The sequence below is a fragment of the Sus scrofa genome, chromosome 9 (assembly GCF_054392235.1).
Source record: "Sus scrofa isolate SSC_HxYL_T2T_F1_AM1 chromosome 9, Sscrofa_HxYL_maternal_Yorkshire_Landrace_v2.0, whole genome shotgun sequence".
In the NCBI taxonomy this organism is placed as follows: Eukaryota; Metazoa; Chordata; class Mammalia; order Artiodactyla; family Suidae; genus Sus; species Sus scrofa.
In genome coordinates this window covers 130,392,289-130,406,795 of record NC_139391.1, presented here as the reverse complement: position 1 = coordinate 130,406,795, position 14,507 = coordinate 130,392,289, and the positions used below count along the sequence as shown (strand labels likewise).

General features: G+C 40.9%; 1 long non-coding RNA gene across 3 annotated transcripts in view; it reads right to left on the bottom strand.

Moving 5' to 3' along the window:
* LOC106505031 (uncharacterized) overlaps positions 1-14,507 on the bottom strand; it is a 250,221-nt gene that overhangs the window by 14,090 nt on the left and 221,624 nt on the right. Inside the window, exons 2-3 of one of the 3 annotated variants that reach the window (XR_014816507.1) lie at positions 13,111-13,179; positions 6,956-7,089 (exon numbers count right to left, since the gene is read on the bottom strand). This is a non-coding gene — a long non-coding RNA (uncharacterized LOC106505031). Of the gene's footprint in view, positions 1-6,955; positions 7,090-11,979; positions 12,109-13,110; positions 13,180-14,507 lie in introns of those variants that run through there. The other 2 variants (XR_014816508.1, XR_014816506.1) reach the window with 2 other exon arrangements.

Sequence of the window (14,507 nt, the reverse complement as noted above, 5' to 3'; positions counted from 1 at the left end):
TCAATAAAATGTTTACTTAATAAAAGATAAAAAGAGAGGATGCAAATAAAAAACAAAATTGAAAAGCAGAAATAATGTCTGTCTCCACAAAGATTTAAAAAATAATAAAAGAGGGAGTTCCCGTCGTGGCGCAGAGGAAATGAATCCGCCTAGGAACCATGACGTTGCGGGTTCGATCCCTGGCTTTGCTCAGTGGGTTAAGGATCTGGCATTGCCGTGAGCTGTGGTGTCAGTTGCAGACGCAGCTTGGATCTGGTGTTGCTGTGGCTGTGGCGTAGGCCGGTGGCTGCAGCTCCGATTCGACCCCTAGCCTGGGAACCTCCATATGCTTCAGGTGCAGCCCTTAAAAGACAAAAAAGAAAAAAGAAAAGAAAAAAAAAAGTATAATACTTGAAAACCTATATGCAATAAAGAGATGTTAAGAAATTGCATGGTGTCAAAATTGGTGCAAGACGAAATGGAGAAGTTAGGTACACCAGTAAATACAAATAATTACTAGTGAAATGGTGTCTAAAAGACAAACTGTCACCTCAAATGGTTTTACATATTACCGTTATTAACATTTCAAGGAACAGTCAATTTCTATTTGATATAAATACTTACAGAACCTAGAAAATGACTTGCCAAGATCATTCTGTGAGGCCAGTAAAATACTGACTTCACAAGCAAATAGAGATAACAAAAAATACACAAAAGAAAATGATAGGTCTACTTCACTTGTGATCATAGATGCTAAACTCTAAATAAAAGATTAGTTATCCGGCATGGTTGTGGCTGTGGTGTAGGCTGGCAACTGCTGCTCCAATTTGACCCCTAGCCTGGGAACCTCCATGTGCTGCAGGTGTGGCCTTAAAAAGAAAAAAAAGTTAGCTACCTGTTTTACCCCTGGAAGGAAAAGATGGTGGATGGTTTAACGTGAGAAAAGTTTATCAACATAATTCACTCTGTCAGTAGACTAATAAAAAATATTAAACACATAAACTTTTATTAAAATAGTATGAATCTCAGTTGATATAGAAAAATCATTTGATAAAACATTAAAAAGTCAATACCTATTTATGATAAGCCTATCAGCAACTGAAGGGCCTCACTTGAACTGGAAATCCACAACAAAAATTATGCTCATAGAAAAACTAAAGATGCTGTTCCTTTAAAATTGGGAACAGGGTTTGTGTTTGGCATAAGCACACTGTGGTATACAGAATGACTAGCCAACAGGGACTTGCTGTACAGCACAGGGAACTCCACCCAATATTCTGGGATAATCTATTTAGAAAAAGATCCTAAAAAAGAATGGACGTGTGTATGTGTGTGTGTATATATATATACACATAACTGAATCACTTTGTTGTGCAGCAGAAATTATCACAACACTGTAAATCAACTATATTTCAATAAAACTTTAAAAAATGAAAAAATAAAGTTGGGAACAAAAAAAAAGGATCCTGGCTATTATTGCTACTTGTGTAACATAAACTGGAGAACTTTTCCAAGCAACAAGAAAAGGGAAAACAGAGCCGCAAGCCTTGGAAGGGAAAAGCAAAAAGCCCTTACTACTTGCATCTCGGTGGTAAGAAAGGACTTTAAAAAATTCAGATGCACAAACCATAAAGACAAAAAGATAAAGGTGAAGTCAATGTCTTCGAAGTAAAGAACGGCTATTCAACAGGAAATAGCCTTAATAAATGAACAGATAGGTGGTAGTTTGAGAGAAAATACTTTCATTGTTTAACATCAGCCAGGGAACTACACCCAGCATTTATAGGGAGCTGTTGCAAAAATCAGCAAGGAAAACACAGTCTTAGTGGGAAAAACAGGCAAAGGTCATGAACAGGCAATTTACAGGTGAGGAAACCTACACACAGTGCTACGATACATAAAAGATGCTCGAAGTCATTGGTTGTCATAAATTTCACTATCTGATGAAATTCAGAAAGCAGGATAATGCCTAAGTTGGCAGGGACGCTGGGCTGAGGATAGTGGCCTCATTATGCACTGCTGGGGGAACACAGGCTGTTGGCATTCTGGAGAGAAATTTGGCCGTGCTTTTTCAAATTAAATATACAAGCTTACCCAGCAACTCCATTCTGATATATGTTGCAAAGCAATTCTCTTACAAGCCTACAATTATGGGAAGTTTATAGTTTGTGGTGGTGGGGAGCAGGAGCCAGGCTAAGCCGGGTGTCCATCCCTTAGGGGACAGGTAATTACACGGGGATAGATGGAAGTACCAGAGAATACTACATAAAATTAGAAGACATAGACTAGAGGCAACATACAACAGGCAGCAAAAATGGATCTTCACAACATGGCAATTTAAAAAGTAAGAAGAAGAATGTGATTTATTAGACAACATCACTTACGTAAATCAAAAATATATGTATAGAAAATATACGCAATTTATAATAACATGGTAAAAACAAAATACATTAATTAGAATAGTTGTTTACTCCCAAGGCAACAGAAATAAAAGCAAAAATAAACCAATGGGATCTAATCAAACTGACAAGACTTGTGCAGCAAAGGAAACCATAAAAAAACCAAAAAGACAACCTACAGAATGGGAGAAAATAGTTTCAAAAGATGCAACTGACAAGGACTTAATCTCTAAAATATGCAAACAACTTATACAACCCAATGGCAAAAAAGCCAACAACCCAATTGAAAAATGGGCAAGAGACCTGAATAGACATTTCTCCAAAGAAGATATACGGATGGCTAACAGGCACATGAAAAAAATGCTCAGCATCACTGATTATTAGAGAAATGCAAATCAAAACGACTAGAAGGTACCACCTCACACCAGGCAGAATGGCCATCATTAATAAGTCCACAAATAACAAAGGCTGGAGAGGGTGTGGAGAAAAGGGAACCCTCCTGCACTGTTGGTGGGGGTATAAATCGGTACAACCACTAAGGAAAAGAGTATTGAGGTTCCTCAGAAAACTAAATAGAGAACTACCATATGACCCAAAAATCCCATTCTTGGGCATATATCCAGACAAAACTTTCCTTGAAAAAGACACATACACCTGCATGTTCACTGCAGCACTATTCGCAATAGCCAAGACATGGAAACAACCTAAATGCCCATCAACAGATGAATGGATTAAGGAGATGTGGTATATATACACAGTGGAATACTACTCAGCCATAAAGAGAACAAAATAATGCATTTGCAGCAACATGGATGGAACTAGAGATTGTCATACTAGTGAAGTCAAAAAGAGAAAGACAAATACCTTACGATGTCACTTATATCTGGAATCTAGTACATGGCACAAATGAACATTTCCACAGAAAAGAAACTCATGGACTTGGAGAACAGACATGTGGTTGCCAAGGGGGAGGGGGAGGGAGTGGGATGGACTGAGAATCTGGGGTCAATAGATGCAAACTATTGCATTTGGAATGGATAAGCAATGAGATCCTGCTATACAGCACTGGGAACTATATCTAGTCACTTACAATGGAGCATGATGGAGGATAATGTGAGAAAAAGAATATATATATATGACTGGGTCAATTTGCTCTGCAGTAGAAAATTGACAGAACACTGTAAACCAATTATTATGAAAAAAAAATAAAAGTCATTAAAAAAAAAGAGGAGTTCTTGCTGTGGCTCAGTGGTTAATGAATCCGACTTGGAACCATGAGGTTGTGGGTAAGATCCCTTGCCGGTAGGATCCGGCATTGCCATGAGCTGTGGTGTAGGTCACAGACGTGGCTTGGATCTGGTATTGCTGTGCCTGTGGCATAGGCCGGTGGCTGCAGCTCTGATTGACCCCCTAGCCTGGGAACCTCCACGTGCTGTGGAAGCGGCCCTAGAAAAAGTAAAAAAAAAAAAGAGAGAGAGAGAGAGAGAGAGAGAGAGAGAGAGAATGGTTGCTTACATTAGGGAGAGGAAGTGCAGAATTTGGACAAAAGGAAATAAGCCAACCAATTGACAAATAAGTGAGGAAGCTATGTAGATCAAAGGTGATGGTGCACTGGGTATGAAGGGGTGTGACTGATACAGCTCTGTGTTTGAGTTCCCCTCCCCAAACAACAGCAGCAGCAATAACAACAACAACAGAATAAGAACACATAATGTGCAGTTAAAAACTGGGAGGTATGCCAAAGCAAGTATAATTTGGAAAGCTATGGTGAGGGTCTTCTGGCTCTCATTCTAAGCGTGATGGGAGGAAATCATGGGAGCGTTTAAGGAATGAGTGGAAGTCTTCGTAGTGACCCTGATGGCCATTGTGGGAGGAACAGGTGAGAGGATGCAGGGAGGCCAGTCGGGAGACTCCTGTCTCCGGTGGGAGCAGGTTAGGTTGGTAGCCATGGAGATGGGGGTGGGGGGAGCAGATTCAGATTCTTTTGGAGAGAAACCTGACATGAGCTGCTGAGAAATTGAATGATGGTATTGACGGAAGGAGAGAAATGTAAGATGACAACTAAGCTTTTGTCTTTGGCAACTGGGTGGTGCCATTGACTGACATTGGGAAGGTGCAGATAAAAAGGGGAAATCAAACTTCTTTTTTTTTTTTGGTCCATGTGCTTTCTGAAAAATTGAAATGTAGTTGATTTACAACATTGTGTTAGTTTCCATTGTATAGCTAAGTGATTGGGATTTTTTTGCAGATTCTTTTCCATTGCAGGTTATGACAAAACATGGGGTGTTATTCCCTGTGCTACACAATAAATCCTTGAGCTTATATATTTTATGTGCAGTAGTTTGTATATGTTAATCCCATACTCCTAATTTGTCTCTCTCCTGCCCCTTTGGTAACCACAAGTTTTTTCCTGTGTTGGTTAGTCTGTTTCTATTTTGCATATAAATTTACTTGCATTTCAGATTCCAAATATAAATGGTATACAGTATTTGTCTTCTGATTTATTTCATTAAGCATAATGTCCTCTAGGTCCATCCACATTGCTACAAATGGCAATATTTCATTCCTTTTTGTGACTAATAATCCATTAAATATTCTAAAACATCTTCTTTATCCATTCCTCTTTTGATGGACAGATGGGTTGCTTCTGTATCTTGGCAACAATAAGTAGTGCTGCTGTGGACCTCAGGGTGCGTGTATCTTTTCGGATTAGTATTTTCATTTTTTCCAGATATATTCCTGAGAACACAATTGCTGGATTATATGGTAGCTCTATTTTTAGTTTTTTTCTGGGTTTTTTTTGTTTGTTGGTTGGTTTGGTTTTTTTGGCAGCGCCTGTGGCATGTGGTAGTTCCCAGGTCAGGGATCAAAATCATGCCATAGCAGCATGACCTAAATCACTGCAGTGACAACCCCAGATCTTTAACCCTCTTGTACCACAAGGGAACTCCTATTTTAAGTTTTTTGAGGAACCTCCATACTGTTTTCCACAGTGGCTACAATTTACATTCAGCCACCAAGAGTATACAAGGGTTGCCTTTTCTCCACATCCTTATCAATACAAAATTTCTGATTTGGATTATTTAGCATGTTAAGATGCCTTTTAGACATTCAAGTGGAGAGATCAATAAGGCAGTTGGATATATGGTCTGAATTCGGGGAAGATACACATTTGGGGGTTGAATCAGTATATAGCGAGTTAAATAACTAGCCTCACCTCTTAGTATTTATGTCACCTTGGTCAAGGAATATAATTTCTGGTTTTTAATTTGTTTCTCTATAAAATGGCAGTAGTATCTTTTCCCTAGAGCTGTTGTGAATATTAAATCAGGTAATGCCTCTCAAGAACTTGGCACAGAGCCTGGTACATAATAAGTGCTTAATAAAGGCCCCTGTGACAGGAGAACAGTGAAGGGAAAGACGGCATCAGGTGAGAGAGGTTGGCAGTGGGGAGATCCTGCCAGAATTTTTCAGCGGTGGTAAATAGCTGTCAGTAAGGGGCAATTAGGGGCTTTTATGCCAGGAGAGAGGGAACCTGGCTTACGAATAGTATTGGCAGATCATTAAAGCATTAACATTCAATATTTTACCAGACTGCAGATAAGAGTTGTTTTAAACACACACACACACACACAACTTTGATTCTATGAGATGCTCAGAAATTACAACAAATGGAAGCATTTTGTTCTCAAAGACGTTAGAATAGTCCTGACAATTCTAGAATCTGCAGTATCGCCAAGGGCTTCTCTGCCAGTTTGGGCACAGTTCTATTCTGTACCTTATTCTCGAGTAATAAGCAATTAGAGCTTAGGGACAGCTGGCATTTTGTAGCTAAGCAGAGTTCTAGGCCCATAGAATGAAGCATCGGTGCTTTATATTCATCGTACTGCATTAACCAGATGCTCAAGTCAGACACTGCCCAACATTTCACAAAAGAATCTTCATTCCTCTGCCTCCAATGGCTTCTCCGTATCCAGTAGAGGATGCCATGTTTCAGAAAATGTTACTTTTCATAGAATTACAGAAATATCTAGTTACTACACCCAAACTCGAGGCCTCTTAATTTTTGGATGAGGAGGCTATGGATCACCTGTACCTTTCCTTAAATACAATGAAGAACCATCAGCAGCCCAGATGCAGTAGCTGAACAGGGGATCCTGATGGTTCCAATTTCACATGTCTATTGATACTCTTGATATAACAAGTGATGATGGGCCTCCATAATTCTATCAGGAGGCCCATCGTCTGAAGGACTAAAGATTTCCATGAACTACTGAAAAATCTCAGCGGCAACAGAAACGGGAATGCCCTTTGATGAGTTTTCCAGTTAACTACTGTTGCATGACAAAGTACCCCCAAGCTCAGTGTTTTAAGGCAACAACCTTTTATTTTTCTCAGGATTTTGGGGGGCAGGAATTCAGGCCGGGGTTTGCAGGCCACTTCTACCAACTCATGTGATGTTTCGTGGGGTCCTTCGGTAGTACTCAGGCAGGGGTTGTCTGGTCTGGAAGACCTAAGACTTTTCACTCACTTGCTTGGAGTCTTTTGGAGAATGGCAGGGAGCTGGGCTCTGCTGGAGCCCTCTCCCAGTCTATGAATTCCAAGACTTCTCCATGTGGTCTCTCAAGCAGGATAGTTTGGCCTCTGGCAAGACAACACCCCAGGGCTTCAAACGACCAGCGGAGAAGCTGACAGCCTCTTAAAGGTGATCCTAGAGTGAGAATAGTGCCACTTCTTTACTGTATGGGTCCAGGTGCTCGGAGGCCAGCCCAGATTCACAGGGAGAACTATACTCCACCTCTTGGTGGGAGGAGTGTCAAAGAATTTTAACCCACACAATTAGGGATGATGATTTCTGTTGTTACAGGGTCTGAACAGCACTGGATATATGGTATTATGTCGTGGGGAGAGCACAGACTCTAGAGTTGGACTGCCTGATTTCACTTCCAAGCCTCATGGCTTTCCCTGTGTGATTTTGTAAATTAAAAAAAAAAATTGATTTCATTGAGATATAATGCATATGCAGTGAAATGTACTCATTTTATGTGTTAATTTCTATACAGTTTGTCGAATGTTTATACCTGTGTAACTACCAGTACCACCAAGATAAAGGACATTTCCATCACCCTCAAATGCTTCCTCATACTTCATCCCGGTTAACCTGGAAACCTCCAACCCAAGCACCCTTTGATCTGCTTTCTGTCACTATACATGAGACTTGTCTCAGAGTTTTACATAAACGGAATCACACAGTATGTACTTTTTTATATCTGACTTCTTTTACTTAGCATGTTTTTGAGATTCATGCTTTTTTTTGTTTTTTTTTTTGGCATGTCTCACTTTTTTTTTGTTTTTTGTTTTGCATGTCTCACAGTATATGGATATATCAAAATTTGTCCATTCATATGTTGATGGTCTTATGAGTTATTTCCAATTTAGGCTATTTTGAAAAGAGGTGCTGGGAATTTTGTGTACACATTTTTACAGAGACATATGTTTTTCTTTCTCTTTGGTAAATTTCAATGAGTGGGAATGCTGGGTATCACTAAGTATATGTTTCCCTTAAAGGAAATTGTGAAAACGTTTCCATAGTTTTTTTTTTTATCATATTACACTTTGTACCGATAATACACGAGAGCAACAGTTGCTCAATAGCCTTGCCAACATTTAATATTGTGTTTTAAACTTTGGTCATTCTACTGCACATATAGGTACCTCATTATCATTTTAATTTGCATTTCTCTGATAATGGTGATGCTGAGGATCCTTTTATGTGCCCATTGACACTTTCATCGTTTTCTGTAAAGAGACTATTCATGAATTTCGGGATTTTTTTTTTTTTTTTTTTTTGTCTTTTTGCCTTTTCTAGGGCCGCTCCCACGGCATATGGAGGTTCCCAGGCTAGGGGTCGAATCGGAGCTGTAGCTGCCAGCCTACGCCAGAGCCACAGCAACGCGGGATCCGAGCCGCGTCTGCAACCTACACCACAGCTCACGGCAACGCCGGATTGTCAACCCACTGAGCGAGGGCAGAGATCGAACCTGCAACCTTATGGTTCCAAGTCAGATTCGTTATCCACTGCGCCACATCGGGAACTCCAATTTTGGGATTTTAAAAAATATTTTCCATGCCTCCATTTGTTCATCATAAAAAATAAGATAATTGAAAAAAATAAAGAAAAATGAGAAAATTGTACATTCCTCATGGCATCTTTTTTTTGTTGTCTCTTTTTTGTATGTGGAAGTTCCCAGGATAGGGGTTGATTCAGAGCCACAGATGCTGGCCTACGCCACAGCCACAGCAACCTGAGATCCGAGCCACATCTTTGACCCATACCACAGCTCATGGCAATGCTGGATTCTTAACCCACTGAGTGAAGGGAAGGATTGAACCCACATCCTCATGGATACTAGTCAGATTCTTAACTCGCTAAGCCACAATGGGAACTCCCCTCAGGGCATCTTTATAAGGACTGAAAAATAGATATATAAGCAGCTAAACAATTCCAGACATAAAGTGTATTAGTTTATTGTTGCGGCTATAACAAATTACTGGAAACTTAGAAGCATAAACAGCACAAATTTATTATTTTACTGTTCTGTAGGTCAAACGTTGGACACAGGACTCACTGGGTTAAAACTGAGTTGTTGATGAGGCTGTGTTCCTTTCTGGAGATGCTGTGCCGGGGGAATTTTTCTGGTTCTAGAGGGTCTTCATGTTTCTTAGCTCCCGGGCCCCCCTCCTCCAGCTTCAAAGCCAACAGGGATGTATCTCTCTATGTCTTTCTTTAAGTCAGGTCTCCTTTTGACACTTTCCTCTTTTCTACCCTGCCTCCTTCCACTTTTAAAAAATCCTGTAATTACACTGGGCCCACCCAAATAATCCACAATCATCTCCCTAGCTGATTATATGATTAGCAAACTTAATTCCTTCTTTACCTTAATTCTTCTTCTCCACATATCATAACATGTTCATAAATTCCAGGGATTAGAACATGTGCGACTTTGGGGGCCATTGTTCTGTCTGCCACACATACAGTTACATAAATGTTTGCTGTTCTTGGTATTATTATTATTACTGAAGTTTCTTAGACAGAGTTAAAAGACTTATATTCAAATCCTGGGTTTCTCCTTGGCCAGCTATGTGGCCTTGGGCAAGTTAATTTCCTTTTCGAATTTCTACTTACTGAGTTGCACAATTTTAGACAATGCTATGATCCAGCTTTATAGAATTTTTGCAAAGAATACATGAGACAAAGATAAGAATACTGTGTATCTGGAGTACCCTGGTGGCCTAGTGGGTAAGAATCAGGCATTGTCACTGCTATGGCTCAGGTCACTGCTGTGGCACAGGTTTGATCCCAGGCCGGGAAACTTCCACCTGCTATGGGGGGGGGGGTGCCAAAAAAAAAAAAAAAACTAAAAGAATACTGTATATCCCATCCAAAGCAAACAAATGTGATTTCAAGTTAAAATGGTAAATTAAATGTACAATGTTATCTTATCTCACTATAGGAATCCCACTAAAGAAAAGGAATAAAAATGTGAGCAAAACATGCCAGCTAATTGCTGGTAGATAGAGGACAAAGAGACAATGAAGCGGTGACTCGGTGGAGGGAAAGCTGCTGAGAAAGGCACTCGTTTGCCTGGCAGACCTCTGGGCCCAGGGAGGCTGAGAGGCAGCAGGGACTGTGGAAGGTGAGGACAAAGCTCCCGGCTGGAAACAGAGGCCTGGAGAAAAATCCGTCCAAGTCCCAGGGCCTCCCCTCTGGCTTGCGAGCAGCCAGGCGACTATAGGAGACCAGCAGTTTATTATCTGAAGAAATTGAACCAGAGAGATACACAGTGGAGGGCAAGGGAAATAATGAGTGGTGGAACCCCGGAGGGCTGGCAAGCGGGCCTATTACCCACCCCTCCATGCACGGGGGTACAAACCAGGCTGGAATTTAAAGCATTTTTCTCAGCAGAAGCCAAGTGTCCCCAGAGATGAGATTTTTAAGATACTGATACATGAGTATCCCTAGTAAAAGTTGCAAGGGGGCCCATTACTTTGTCACGGTATAAAGTGCCAACCAATCTCTAGGGCCTCACTCCTAAATGTGATCAGACAGTCAGATCACAGACGTTTGAGGGACATCTTCATCGCAAAGAACAGAGTAGAAAACAAATGGGAAGAAAGAACTTGGATGAAAGAGCGGCACGGCTGGGAGCAGAATGAAATGGAAACTAATGACCCCATACACTCTGAGAGAGAGAAAAAAGCTAGTGCCTCACTTAGGAAGAACCGTATTCTGCAAAAACAAAGTCAGAGAACAAGAAATATCTCTTGGATGTTAAATATATGATTGCTGAAAATAGAGCTCAACGTCCATCTACGAAAACTTAAAGTCAATAGATGATGCCAAATTACAAATCAATAAGAGTTCCCATTGTGGTGCTGTGGAAACGAATCTGACGAGGAACCATGAGGTTGCGGGTTCGATCCTTGGCCTCGCTCAGTGAGTTAAGGATCCGGCGTTGCCATGAGCTGTGGTGTAGATTGCAGCTGTGGCTGGGATCTGGTGTGGCCTACAGCTCTGATTTGACCCCTTATCCTGGGAACCTCCTTATGCCATGGGTGTGGTTCTAAAAAGACAAATAAATAAATAAATAAATAATCAATAGATGACAGCACACAATAAACATGCTGTTTGAAAAATGTATAGCAAATATCCAAATAATGAGTTATCCTCAAACCAAGTAGCTTTATTTTTTTGTTTTCTTTTTCTTTTTGGCTGCCCTGCAGCATATCGAATTCTCAGGACAGGGATCAGATCTGAGCTGAAATTTTGACCTATGCTGCAGCTGCAGCAAGGCCAGGGATCGAACCCGTGTCCTGGTATTTCAGGGATGCTGGGGATGCCGTGGCGCCACGGTGGGAACTCTGAAACAAATAATTTTTATTAGAAGGCCCTGGACTGCAGGACTGGGAGTTAGAGTTCAGTGGGGCAGGGGTCTTAAAATTTATTGCACTTCGATTTAAATTTTGTTTAGTCCCATTTGACTCTTTAAAAAAATTAGTGTGACAAAATATATCAAACACAAAACTTGCTGTTAATAATATTTAGTACATTCACAAAGTTGTGTAACCATCACTACTATTTCATTCTCAAAAACATTTTCGTTAATCCAGAAGGAAATCTTGTACCTTTTAAAGAGTCACTTCCACGTCTTCATTCCTCCCAGCTCCTGACAACCGCTAACCTGCTATCTCTACGAATTTGCTAATTCTGGATATTTCATCTAAAGGGAATTGAACACTCTACGTTTCTTTCGCTTAGCACACGTGTTCCAGGTTCATCTGCCCTGTGGCATAGACGGATACTGCATTTCTTCCTGTGACTGAACAACACGCCATTGTATGGTTAGGCCACACCTGTTTATCCATTCATCAGTTGATAGACATTTGGGTATTTCCACCTTTTAGCTCTTGTGAATAGCACTCTATGAACATTTAAGTACAGGTTTTGGTGGTGAATACCTGCTTTCAATTCTTTTGGATGTCCGCCGAGGAGGACAATGCCTGGGTCACTGGGAATCCTATATTTAAGTTAGCACGAAGCCACCAAACTCTGTTCCACAATGGCGGCACCATTTTGTATTCTAACCAGCAGTACACAAGGCTCCAACGTCTCCACCTTCTCACCCACACGTGCCCGCTTGTCTTTTCATGGAACTAAACATTTATGGAACTGTGAATAGAACTAAAAAACATGTATCTGAAGTCCTATGATAAATTAAAATAATTAACATAAAAATAATAGACACAAACATAGGAGAAAAATTAGGGGGCCATCAGAGCCTTACCAAGTATATTAATTTCCTATTGTTGCTGTAACAAACTACCACAAACTTACTGGCTTAAACGAAGAGGCATTTGTTCTCTGGAGGTCAGAATTACGAAATGAGTCATACTAGGCTAAAGTCGAGATGTTGGTAAGGCTGTGTTCCTTTCTGGAGACTCTGGGGAGGGTCTGTTTTCTCGTCTGGACTTCCTTGTCTTTTTCAGTTTCTGAGCTTTTTCTATATTCCTCACGTGGGGCCCTTCCTCCACATTCAAACTAGCCCAGCAGCCTCTCTTTGGCCGTCTGCACTGGTGTATCTCCTCTCTCTGACTCTGATTATACTGGGCTCAGCTGGATCACCCAAACTATCTCCCCCAATCTCAAAACACTAAACTTAATCCCATTTGCAAACCCACTTTGGCCATGCAAGGTAACCTAGTCAAAGGTTCTGGAGAACTGAAAGTGGATGTTTAGGGAAGGCTCTTATTAATCCTTCCACACCGGGGAAACCACTGTAAACTAAGATCTTACTCATGGAGAAGCAGCCAGAAAGGGCCCCATCAAGAGGAAAGTAAAAAAGTGGCCTGGAGACTTTCCAAACCTCCCACGCCTTAGCGTTTAAAGTGAAGTTTAGTTTGGTAAAGGGATAAGCATGTTATTTACTATACATTTTTGGGGGGGATAAAATAAGAAAAACACCTATCTGTCCGACTCAAATTTCCACCCAGCACCCTTAAGGCTCTTAGCAGAATACAGGCAAATATAGGCAAAGCTCATGGCTGTAAATTTCAGGCATGACATTTCTTTGAAGCCTCATACTTTATCTGAGAAATTCATGTGAATTATGCATCATTTTCAATAATAGATGTGTGTTTGTTTTAATACAAAATAACATAGTAAATGCCTTACCAGCAGGAACAATAAATTGACGCTCTTTCTTCTTTGATCTTGTATACCCCATCACATCTCTGAGTGTCTCTGTTTGAAAAAGAACATTGTATAAAAGGAAGCATACTGTAAGCTATAAAGGGCAATGAAAACATCTTATTAGATTCACATATCAAATATGGGAAACATCACCTTGGTCTTAGCTCCACAGAGTGAATGGGATGAGAAAAAAAAAAAAAGGCATTTTCTTTAAAGTTAGGGAAAGCAGAACTCTGCAAAAATATAGGATTCCTGGAATTTACTTTGTGTTAATACAGTTTGACCTGTTCCTCAAGCTGTGGTGCTTTTTCAATTTGGCTGATTTCCAGGGAGATGGAAGTTTTATTATCAAGGAGAAATGTGTAAAGAGTAATAAAAGCCAGTGTATGTGAGTGTGGACAATCCTGGGCTCTCAAGTTCCCCCATAATCTCTATAACACCTCTGAAATATTTTTTGAGATGGCCAACTGATGGTTTTCTTCGTTTGCGTTCTTTTTTTTTTTTTCTTTTTTTCTTCTTGGCTTTTTAGGGGTGCACTCTTGGCATATGGAGTTTCCCAGGCTAGGGGTCTAATTGAAGCTTCAGCTGCCAGCCTATGCCACAGCCATAGCAATGCCAGATCCGAGCTAAATCTGTGAACTGCACCACAGCTCATGGCAATGCCGGATCCTTAACCCACTGAGCGAGGCCAGGGATCAAACCCGCAACCTCATGATTCCTAGTAGGATTCATTTCTACTGCGCCACCATGGGAACTCCTGTTTGTTTTCTTTTTAGGGCCATACCTGCAGCATATAAAAATTCCTGGGCTGGAGGTTGAATCAGAGCTGCAGGCCTAGGCCACAGCCACAGTAATGCCAGATGAGAGTCGCATCTGTGACTTATGTCACACCTTGTGGCAATGCCAGATCCTTAACCTGCTGCACGAGGCCAGGGATTGGACCTACAGCCTCAAGGAGACAACATCGGGTCCTTAACCTTCTGAGCCACAACAGGAACTCCTGTTCTTTCAATCGTCTTCGAAATTCATGCAGCTTCCATAAGTGTCACTTTCCCTATCCAGAGCACCAGTTTATTTAGAAATTCCAGTGCCATCCTTTTTAAATCAATAAAACCAGTATTGCATTTCCTGTCATGGCTCAGTGGCTAACAAACCTGACTAGTATCCATGAGGATGCTGGATTTGAACCCTGGCTTCGCTCATTGAGTTAAGGATCTGGCATTGTTGTGAGCTGTGGTGCAGGTCTCAGATGCAGCTTGGATCCCGTGTTGCTGTGGCTGTGGCCTAAGCTGGCAGCTACAGCCCCAATTTGACCTCTATTCTGGGAATCTCCATACGCTGTGGGTATGGCCCCCAAAAAGACAAAAAAAGACCAAAAA